Here is a 10911-nt window from a genome sequence, read left to right as displayed (position 1 = left end):
CCCGTGCCGCGGAGAAACCCACCCCATGTTTGCACATGAGAGAACAATGATCAATTGGTTTTAGAATCTCTCGATGAAGCCATGTAGAAGCAAATCCAGATGGAGCCTAGCCTAAAAACCTCGGGCGGGATTCTCAGCCGTGAAACACGATTGGGCGGAGAATCGGTTTTGATGCGAAAATCATGGCCGGTACTGGTTTTACGACAAATTGAGATACTCCGGTGCCTCAACAGCCGCGTCAATGAATTCTACATACAGTAAACGGCGTTGGCATATCATTAGCGAGCTTGATCCGGTTATCTCCGGGGCCTCCGTGATTCTCCGCCTGCATTGGGCGAATTCCCGACGGCGCGATTCACTTGTGCTTTTAAAAATCGAGAAACAGGCACCATGGCTGCTGAGGGAGAGAAAGTGGGTAGGAGAGTGCCCAACGTCGCCATAATTCGCTGACAGTTGCGCTGCTGGCCAGGGGGCTTCTGCCAGAACCAGGGGGAGTAACGGTGTTGCCAGGAGGTGAGCTGTGGATTGGGGTGAACGGGGCACGGAACATCATTGCTGCATCCTGCATGGCAGCCGTACGGTTGTGCACACCACTGACTGCCCACTGTGGTCTTAGGGCCACAGGTCATACAGGTGTCACCCCAGGCCACACCCCGAGGTGCCCTGTGGTCCCAGCCCACCCCACCCATCAGCGGATGGAAACGCTCCAGCGTAACCAGTGCCAGCTTATTAGCTGGGATGAGTGTGTGTGGGGAGTGGAATGTGCGGCTGCAGTGTGTCAGCCTCCCGAGTGGCAATCACAGGGCACCGGCGCTGGCCTCTTACTGAATCAGTTCAGGTGCAGCGCCAGTTTTGCTGTCGTGTAAGTCCACGAATCCTGCCGGCGTCAATATTTAGTCTCAGGAACAGAGAATTCAGCCGCTGTTCTTTTATGAAATCGTGCTTTTTTAAAATTACTGACATGTATTAACAGTGATTATGTCATTGAAAAAGAAAAAATTTAGCTGGCTGCATATTGAAAGGGTTTTATATTTTTAAAGCAGGCAGTCCATTAGTCAGGGAGTTATCACAATCAACCTATTCCCTCCGAAATGTATGTGTTGAAATTATCATTTATTATTCAGCAGAAAACTACTTGCAAAATAGTTTATTTACCATTGTTTAATGGAAGGAATGGCTCATTTTGAGCTTCTGCATCTAGAATGGGCAAATTAGATTTTGTGTTCACTTCCATTTGAAAGTAAATATTGGGTGCTTGTTCTCAAGTTTATGATCTGGTCACCATAAACAATAATATGTGTCCATGAGAATGTGGTGAATTATAAACACTAATAATCCACACTGTATTGTACAACATGTGTTGAGCCTGTACCTTGTACTAGATCATGTGTAGTTGCGCGGCTCTACCCATAGGGGGAGATGAGGAGCTTGTACTGGGCTCCACCCTTGGCTCCGCCCATGGCTCCTCCCCCTAATCAGAAGTATAAAGGTTGCTGTTGTGAGCCTGTCTGCCAGTTCATCTAGAGTTCATCTCGTCACAGGCAGGCTCTGTTGTAAGACGATTAAAACCACTGTTCGCTTCTAACCACGTGTCGCGTGAATTGATGGTCTCATCAGAGGATTGCCTCTAATTAACATGAGGATAAATAATAACCGTGCTCTTTGAACATTTTGTGTAAAGCATTGGTCAGCGGACATTTTCTGAGCACTGAATGTGAAGGAAGCAAAGTGATTCTTCCTCCACGTGGCTGGAAGCTTTTCAAAGATCTTTTCGCAGCGTCCTCTCTGCCTCGAGGGCTGAAAGTCTTCCCTCTACATCAGCTGTTAATGTGCCTCAGCTGGGCTGCCTCAGCCTTTCGCCAAGTCAAAGCGAAACTGGAGGACAAACTGCCTTCGATCATCCAGCACAAATTGGGACGAAGTCAGCCATCTTACTTAGGGGTGAATCATGGAGATGGCTACTTTGTTTAGCGGAATGTCAGTTTGGGTGCAAGGAGGGGATTGATGAGTTGGGTATGCTGGGTCTGTGAGGATTGCGTTTACCACAGCAGTGAGAGAGACAGGCTACCAACACTTGTAGAAGTACAACTCTATTTTATTTAACTATGAGCTGTTAAACATACTTGCACTGTGGGTTGACACTATGTTAAGTTGACTGGAGACCTGAGGCTAACCTGACCAGACTATCCTGCTAGCACATAGTAGATGTTCATGTTGCTGATCACGGGCTCGGCTGTCTCAGAGGCTGCATCCCAAGAGAGCGGGAAAACTAGTGCCCTCTGGCTTTATAGTGGCCGTGTTCTGTCTGGTGATTGGCTGCTATGTTCTGTGTGTTGATTGGTCATTCAGTGTGTCAGTCAGTGTCTACCTATGCACCATCATATACTTGTGTGTATATTATGACAGGGATTATCCTCTAAACTTGGGGAAACGCCTTTGTTGCAGTTGAATAGAATGATCGTTACGTTTTATCTGATCTGTGCTGGAAATGACCTGAGTGCGCATGACCACCGAAGGGAAGTATTCAACTGCTTACCACAGGGCAGAATAATCTTGACAAGCACAAACATTTACTAATGATGTACTCAGAGAAAATATCAGCAGGAAATGGCTATAATAATGTCTTTTTTTTAATTTTCCCTGTACGTTATTCTTGAAAAAGAAATTTCAGGAAAGAAAATGAGGCCATCTTTTGAAAACTCAAATGAATTATTAAGTTAAAGACAATGAGTGCCCTTTTGATACTGTGCAATGTGTAAAAAGGATAATAGCAAACTGGCAACACACTTTAAATCTCTTTCGATTGGAGTCAAAACGGTCCAACCTTGTCCATTTTATACCAAAGCGCAAAATCAAATTGACCCCCAATTAACTAAAACTCGCAGCATTGGGATATAAAAGCAGCAGAGTTGGCGCTATTACCCCACAAAACAAATTTCAAGAGAACCAAGGGACTGTAGAGTGTTGACGTCCAGCTTTCCGCTTTTGTGCAGTCAATACAATTTGACATCTGTGGGTGGCATTCCGATGAGGGAAGCCATGTGAAGCTGCCCAATTCTGCAGATCTCCATTGAACAAGTTAACCCTGTCAGCACCAATGTCTCTCTTTTGCACAGAAACATAACTTATGTCTCTGTCCAGGGCTTGATGTAAATAAGTCAGTATTAACCACATTCATCCATTTCTCCCATCTTTCTTTATCGAATCCAGTAATCGTTGCAGAGATCAATACTCCCAAAGGGAAAGGTGATGAATTGCAAAAAAAAAAGGTGAAGGCCTTTGGCTGCTTAGCTGGGAAAAGGGTGATCAAGTTGGCGACCATGGGGAAGAGCACCCTTAACTCCCCACCTTCCTTCTGGTCATACTTCAGCCTGTGCTCCCATTTCCCAACACCTAATTCCACTGATGGTTAAGACAGCAAGATCAGAGCTGTCCACTATTTGAACTCCCAGTTTCACTGGCTAGGACACCTTCATAATGATACATCTGTGAAGACCTTGGTATAATTGTGAGCTTTTGCTACAATAAGCTTGCTGATGGGAACTGTTGTTTCATGGACTTTATGAGGTGGGCTCTGGATATGTCCGGGGGTGAGCGAAAGGGGTAATAATGTATGTGGTGATTTTGCTGATGGAGTCTTCAAGAATAGTGTAGAGGGAAAATTTAAAAATTATTATAGCCATCTCCCGCTGATATTTTGTGGGTTAACTCCCACATTTATTTGGAAAAAAGGTTATTTAATCCGACAGCCTCGTATTATCAGCATCTACAATGTTAATATGGGAAGTGTTAAGCACTTATCTCTATTTCTTACCTCCAAAGCATAAGTGCTGCAATCCTATTTCCTTTCTCTCAGCAGATTGGGCTGAGAGGAAAGGGTTAAAGTGAAATCCTAGAATGCTCTGCACATGCTGCTAATGGTTAAATTGTTTCTCCGCTCTCCTCTCTCTCTCTCTCCCGTTACTTCCTGCTCTTTCTCTCGCAGGTGTTTGGCTCAGAATCACTTCAGTGTCATGTGAAGAAAGGGCCCAGCTACCCCTCCAACAGCTTGGCATAGCAACAAGCAGCAAGCCCCTGCTTTATGAGGCAATAAATTATGCTGATCTGTCTCAAGCAAGTGGGTCTTTGAAAGAACGTATCCGGTAGCCCCAAACAGCAGCCATTATTTAATTTCGGGTTGAATTAGTGGGTGAAATGCATTGACCTCCATAACGACTATAGTGCGAAGGGAATTCGCAGATGCAGCCCTATTGGTTTTGACAGAATATTGTTGGCTGCATTTTCACGTTTCTTTATTATTTGGACGGGAAGGAATGCCCAGCAACATCTTCCGATTCCCGAACACAGCGGCTCACAGTTTTAGTAAATGCAACGTTGCCTCACTTTAGCCAAGGATCACACTTTGCTGTGGATGCCTTACAAAAGTGGCTGGGTCTTTTCAAACTATTATTAGAGACGTCCTTGCCTAATCATTTCAGAATGACCAGAATATGGTAATCTGATGGCCTGCTAAATTGACCTTCTCTCGTACTTTCTATTGGGATCCAACACCATGCCAGGCGGACAATGTAAATTGGCATCAAGGGTAATGGATGGAACACTGGGTCATACTCTGAATATCCAGGAGAAAAAAACAGTCATGGACCAGCAGTCAACTGTGCTTTGAGCACCGGTTACTCTGGTTAACAGACATTTAACGATGGGTGGTTGGAAGCCGGTTGATCCCAGACAGACAGACCAGACAGAAGCAGGTCGATCCCAGTCAATGTGGGGTTGATCTCAGCTGGTTAGAATCTGGTTGATCCCACTTACAGTGCAGTTCCCTTGATGTTAATGATGGCCCCATTCCCCGAATCATGATGACATTTTGCGCTTCACCATGACAGTGATGTGTGTGATAATGAAATTCCAGTTTGGCTGAGCTTGGTTTTCATGCGGGGAATGATTGAATTAAGACAAGAATTCTTAGGCTCCCAGATGGCCCACCCCACATGAAGTGAACTTATAAATTTGTAGATGCATGTGGAATTGTGACTAACTGTTGTTAAGAATGTCAAGGAGACGGTAGTTGATTTTAAACTTTAATGGCAAAAACAGAAATTAAGCAATGCAAAACTCAATTAAACCGTGCAGTACGCGTTCCAGAAACTCAGGCATGACTATGGCTCTTGTAAACGCGGTTTCCTATATAGATCCTGGATCTCGTCAGATATGTGATTGTTCATTTTCTGCATCTCCTTTGGCACATCCTTTGTGCTGCGATCCTGGGTAGGGAGGTGACGTACGAAGCATGCTGGTGGGCAAAGGGGGGTCACCACAGCACACGTGACATAGTCAGGTGAGAGCAGCAGGAGATCAAAGACACAGAAGAAGATGACAAACATTAACATTAGGATTTACATTCGAGAAATTCCCTTTCACTGTATTCAGTTCAATGGGTGAAAGTGTTGGCTCTGGTGTTGCCGCACAGCCCACGAACCGCGGACATACTAGGCCGCAGACCAATCGCTCCCGCAGCGTCTTAGTGCCCAGATGCCAGTGGCCAGAGTCTTCACAAAGAGGGAATTTGTCCTCTGGACATAGGCCACATCCCACGGGTGATTTTCGATGGTGGCCCCACCACGCTAATGGTGCTGCAGATGAAAGGACAGGCAGTTAATGCACGTTCAACAGTAAAATCACATATTCCATCACTGTTCAGATGCAGTCGCATGCAACCCCCCCCCCCCCCCCCCCAAAGCACTGACACCAAACTAGTTGTGAGGAGGATGTAAGGGGGCTTCAAGGTGTTGTTGACAGGCTAAGTGAATGGGCAAGGACATGCCAGATGGAATATGGTGTGAATAAGTATGAAGTGATCCACTTTGGTAGAAAAAACAGAAAGGCAGAGTTTTTCTGAAATGGTGCGCAACCTTTGATGATGAGAATCATTTGAGATGAAATACCGTGCCATCAATTGCCTCATCGACACTTCCAGCTGCCTCTTCAGGTTCTAGAAGCATTGGTGATGGCTGCCTTGCAGCTGCTGCTACTGAACCTCGGGGTGCTGCCATTTGAACCGCAACCATCAGCACGTTGTAACGTAAGGTTGGGCTGGTTTGCCAGTTCCGCTACCTTGTAATATCCGGAGGAGCACAAGGAAGCCACCCAGCTCCCTTGAACATGTTCCACAATGTAACATGGTCGTTTGATCTAATTCTATTCACGAGCTTTTTCCCCATATCCCTTAATGTTTTTGGTCAACAAAATGCGAACAAACTCAGTTTTAAAATTAGCAATGGATCCAGCATTAATGGCGCAAGCAAAAAACTGCAGGTGCAGGCAATCAAAAATATTATTATCTCATCAGCGAAAATTGCCAGTTTGCAGGAGAGGGTTCAAAATTCCACCTTTTGTCCGTAGACGTATTTCCTAATTTCACTCCTCAAAGTTCTGCTTCCAATTATTAAACTAGGCCCCAGAGTCCTAAACTCCCCAACCAGTGAAAATAGTTTCGCTCTGTCCATCCTATCTGTTCCCCTTAATTTCTTGGCAAGAATGTTACATTCCCCCCTCCCCCAACTGGCTCTGAGGTAGTGGGGGGGGGGGGGGGGGGGTAGCGTGATTTGCATGGAAGCGATTCCCTCTGGGTTACCACCTGCCCTGACCTGGTAGCAATTTAACGCTTGGGTGGGCAGAGCCTTGGACAGGAAGCTTGTCTTTGGCCCAATTATGGTCCAATGGTTACTTAAGGGAGTGAATGGCAGCTTGGGGAAGGATGGGGTGGAAATATAGGTGGATAGATCCCGGGTGGGAAGACGGCTGGGCTGGCGAAGGGGACCTCCATCAGAAGCCCCCCTCTCACTGTGGGTGTCCTCTCCTCACGGCCTGGTGTTCTCTGAACCTCCTTCCCCCACCCAGCCTATCCTCCGAGACCCCAATCGCCCTCCTGGTGACCCCCAAGAGGTTCCCTACCTTCCCCTTCCTGAGACTCCTAACACTTAACTTTTTCTCCGGTTCCCTGGACTTAGGTTCAGGAATCTTCTTGCAGTGCCTCTTCTGGATGGCAGCTCTCCAATGCAGGACTTCTGCCAGAGTGAGGGACAAATGCACCCCTACTGCCAATCAACATGCATTAGAGTCATCGGAAGTTGGCTATGTTGGCTATGGCAATTTAAGATGCCATTATTCGGGAAGTTGGAAGCCTTTGACTCAAGTCTGGAAGACTGGAACCAGTATGCAGTCGCATGAGGTATTTTTTTCCAGGCAAACGGGGTTTTGGAGGAAACCAGGCAGAACGTTACCTTCTTGACCACCCTGTGGGGCCCAAACGTCTGGGATCACAAAGAGTTTGACTTACCTGGCTGCACCGGACTCCAGATCCTTTGTTGAGCTGGTTGCTATGGTTTCGGAACACTATGACCCTTCCCTAATTATGTAACAGCATTGTTTTATTACAGGGGTGCAGTCCCCTGGTGAGTCGGTCACTAACTACGAGGCCCATAGTTTGGCCCGTCCTTCCTTTCAACCTCCTACGGCATCATGAGAGGGTGCTGGTCAGGCCAGACCTGTTCCGTGTTTAAGTTTCTGGGTTGATGGAGAGTAAAGGAGACAAGAGTTCTTCTTCTCCACGAAACACCTTTATTTCCTTGATCCAACCTCACACACAAATCTCCACCAACAAATAGTGCCACCTGTAACCCCTTTATGTATCAGTGGCTTCTATTGGATAATTGACATTAAATTAGTAATTAATTGGACGGTCTGTTAATCCATTCCTAACATTCCGAACTGGCAGCACCAGCGACAAGACTGCAGCAGGGTTTGAACCTTGGGCGCTCCCGCTGACCGGAGGAATACCTCTTCCGAGGATGAAGGGGTGACCCGGCTGCATTGCCAACTGTGTTGATGGTCAGGGCCGTGAACATCAGCGCAGGGAACGCCACCTGCGCCAGCCGCCATGGTTGCCACGAACCAGGGCCTTTCACCTGGACGCTCCAGAGGAGGATTGTTTAATCCTCAGGCTGATCTGTTCCCTGTCAGAACCCTATTCAAGATGCTTTATGCTGCTCTTGCTCATATATTTGCTTTGTTTGGCCCCTTGTTCCGCACTGTAACCAATCACTGTTTGTCAATGTATCATTTGTCAATGTTCTCTGTTGATTATTCTTTTTGTCTACTCTTACGCACTGTGTACGTTCCCTCGGCCGCAGAAAAATACTTTTCACAGTACTTCCGGTGACAATAATTCAAATTTTTAAAAATGCAATTACGTTGTGTCACGGATCCGAATGTTCCACCAATACAGGTCACGTGGCAGGTAAATCGTCATCCAGTGACCATGGAAATTGACACCAGTGCTGCTGTCTCCATTGTGCACATCTGCACATTTCAGCAGCTTTGTGCAGGGATCCTACCTCTGACATTGCCCAATGCCATGGCACGATTGACAATCTGCACTGGGTAAACTTAAAAGATCGTCGGGACCACCGTGATCCGGTAATGTAAGGACGGCAGTTTCATAGATTATCATAGAATTTACAGTGCAGAAGGAGGCCATTCGGCCCATCGAGTCTGCACTGGCTCTTGGAAAGAGCACCCTACCCAAGGTCAACACCTCCACCCTATCCCCATAACCCAGTAGCCCCACCCAACACTAAGGGCAATTTTGGACACTAAGGGCAATTTATCATGGCCAATCCACCTAACCTGCACATCTTTGGACTGTGGGAGGAAACCGGAACACCCGGAGGAAACCCACGCACACACGGGGAGGATGTGCAGACTCCGCACAGACAGTGACCCAAGCCGGAATCGAACCTGGGACCCTGGAGCTGTGAAGCAATTGCGCTATCCACAATGCTACCGTGCTGCCCAAAGTTCTTCCTTTGATTGTGGTGCAAGGACCGGGGAAAATTTGTCGGGACGACAGTGGTTAAGAGTCCTCTGTTTTGACAGGTAACAAGTCTTTTGAATGGGCACTGGCGATCTATATGATGTGTCAGGTAAATACCACAAGGTGTTCCTGGAGGGTCTGGGCAGAATGAATGGGGCCAAAGTTATATCTACATGGATGCTATTGGTCAATCCTGATATTTTAGGATGAGTCCTATTCTATACATGCTCCTTGTGAAGGTTGATACTGAACTGTTGCGCCTACAAGATCTGGGGATCAAACATTTGGTTCAGTTAGCAGAATGGGTCACACCTGTGGTGCCAGTAATGAAGCCCAATAAAACCGTTCAACTCTGCGGCAATTTCAAGCTCACCATGAATAGGGCTTAATGCCTGGTCCATTAGTCAATGCCCCGGGTAGAAGAATTGTATGCCTGATTGACTGGAGGATGCTCATTCATAAAGTTGGATATGAGTCATGCTTATTTGCAGCTGGAGCTCAACCCGGAGTCTCGAAGGTCACAACCATCAATACTAATTGGGGATAGTTTCATTTGCTCCTGCGACTTTTCAGCAGATGATGGAGAATATCTTGCAGGGTCTACCCAGAGTTTACCTGAACAAAGTTCTCATTACGGGATCCATGGAAAAGGAACATGTGGCAAACCAAAAGGAAATGCTCTGAAGATTTTCCCATGTAGTTGCCCAACTGAAGAGAGGTAAGTGTCTATGCCATGCTAGGGGATTGACCTATCTCAGTTAGAGGGTGGACCGGGATAGTCTGCACTCCGTGGAGGATAAAGTTCACGCTATAAAAGGGGCCCAACCCCGAAGAACGCCACTGTTGTGGTTCTTTTTGGGGTTGGTCAATTGCTACGGGAAGTTCATTGCCAACCTGGCACTCTGTTAGCTCTGCTCTATGTACTGCTAAGAAAGAACCAGAAATGGTGCTGGGGTGCTCCAGAGGACAAAGCATTTGTAGCTGTTGAGAAGCATGTATCCTCCACGCAATTTCTGATTCATTATGATCCGGCTAGGCCACTTTTTGACATGTGATGCTTCCCCTGGCAGCATCGGGGCGGTGGTGCCCCATGCACAGGACGATGGCACGGTGTGCCCCATTGCGTTTGCTTATAGGACCCGGGCAGGACGCAGAATGCTCAACTGGAGAAGGAGGGCTTGGCTGTGATTTTCAGAACAAAGAAGTTCCATCAGTAGGTTTATGAATGATATTTTTTTATTGCCACAAACCACAAGTTGCCGCTCAGCTTCCTCCGAGAGGCTATGAGAATCCCACCAATCGCGTTGGCTAGAATCCAGCATTTGGCACTCCTGCTCGCTGCTTACGAGTATTCATTTTAGCACCGACCAGGTACCCAAATTTCCCATGGAGGCGCAGTCAGCCGACTGGCATTGCCTGTGAGTGCCGCGTCCCTGCCAGTAGCGGATGAGGTGATCGCGACACTCAACTTCATGGATACCTTACTGCTTAAGGCTGCTCAAATGAGTGCATGGACAAGTTGGCGAAACTTACCCTCACGCTGTTGAGCCGTGGGGAAAATGATGCCCTTCCGGTAGCCCTCCAGTCGCTCACCCAGAAGTTCTCCAAACTCAATTTAGAAGATGTCAAGATATTATGGGGAGCTCATCCCCCCCCCCCCCCCCCCCCCGCAGGGTCAGGATGCCCTGCTACATGATCTGCAAAGTGGCCATCCAGGGCATCAAAGATGCAAATTCTGGCCCGCAGTTATGTCCAGATGGGGACATTGAGGGGGTCATACGAGGCAGCCTATATTGATCACCGGAAGGCAGAGAGTCCTTGTCCCTGAGGAGATGCTCCAATGTTATCTCCTGTGGATCCACTGACATTGCTGTAATACAGTGGGGCCACATCATGAGATGTTCTGCAAGAGTCAAAGGTGTTAATGCTCAGCATCTTCATTAAAATGCTTTTACACTGGAACGGTATTTTCCTGGAATGGTTTTGTACAGGAACGTCTTTACACTGGAATGCCTTTATACTGGGATTAATTTTAC

General features: G+C 47.1%; 1 long non-coding RNA gene across 1 annotated transcript; it reads right to left on the bottom strand.

The window, feature by feature from the left end:
• Window positions 1-5068: 5068 nt before the first annotated feature.
• LOC119953551 lies at window positions 5069-7319 on the bottom strand. Its single transcript, XR_005458047.1, has 2 exons — window positions 6986-7319; window positions 5069-5633 (listed from the first exon to the last, which is right to left on the bottom strand). It is a non-coding gene; the product is annotated as an uncharacterized LOC119953551 (long non-coding RNA).
• Between the last annotated feature and the right edge of the window lie 3592 nt (window positions 7320-10911).

Source organism: Scyliorhinus canicula, chromosome 18 (genome assembly GCF_902713615.1).
Source record: "Scyliorhinus canicula chromosome 18, sScyCan1.1, whole genome shotgun sequence".
NCBI classification, from domain to species: domain Eukaryota; kingdom Metazoa; phylum Chordata; class Chondrichthyes; order Carcharhiniformes; family Scyliorhinidae; genus Scyliorhinus; species Scyliorhinus canicula.
Note: the sequence above shows the minus strand (reverse complement) of the source record. Positions and strands in the feature narration are given on the sequence as shown.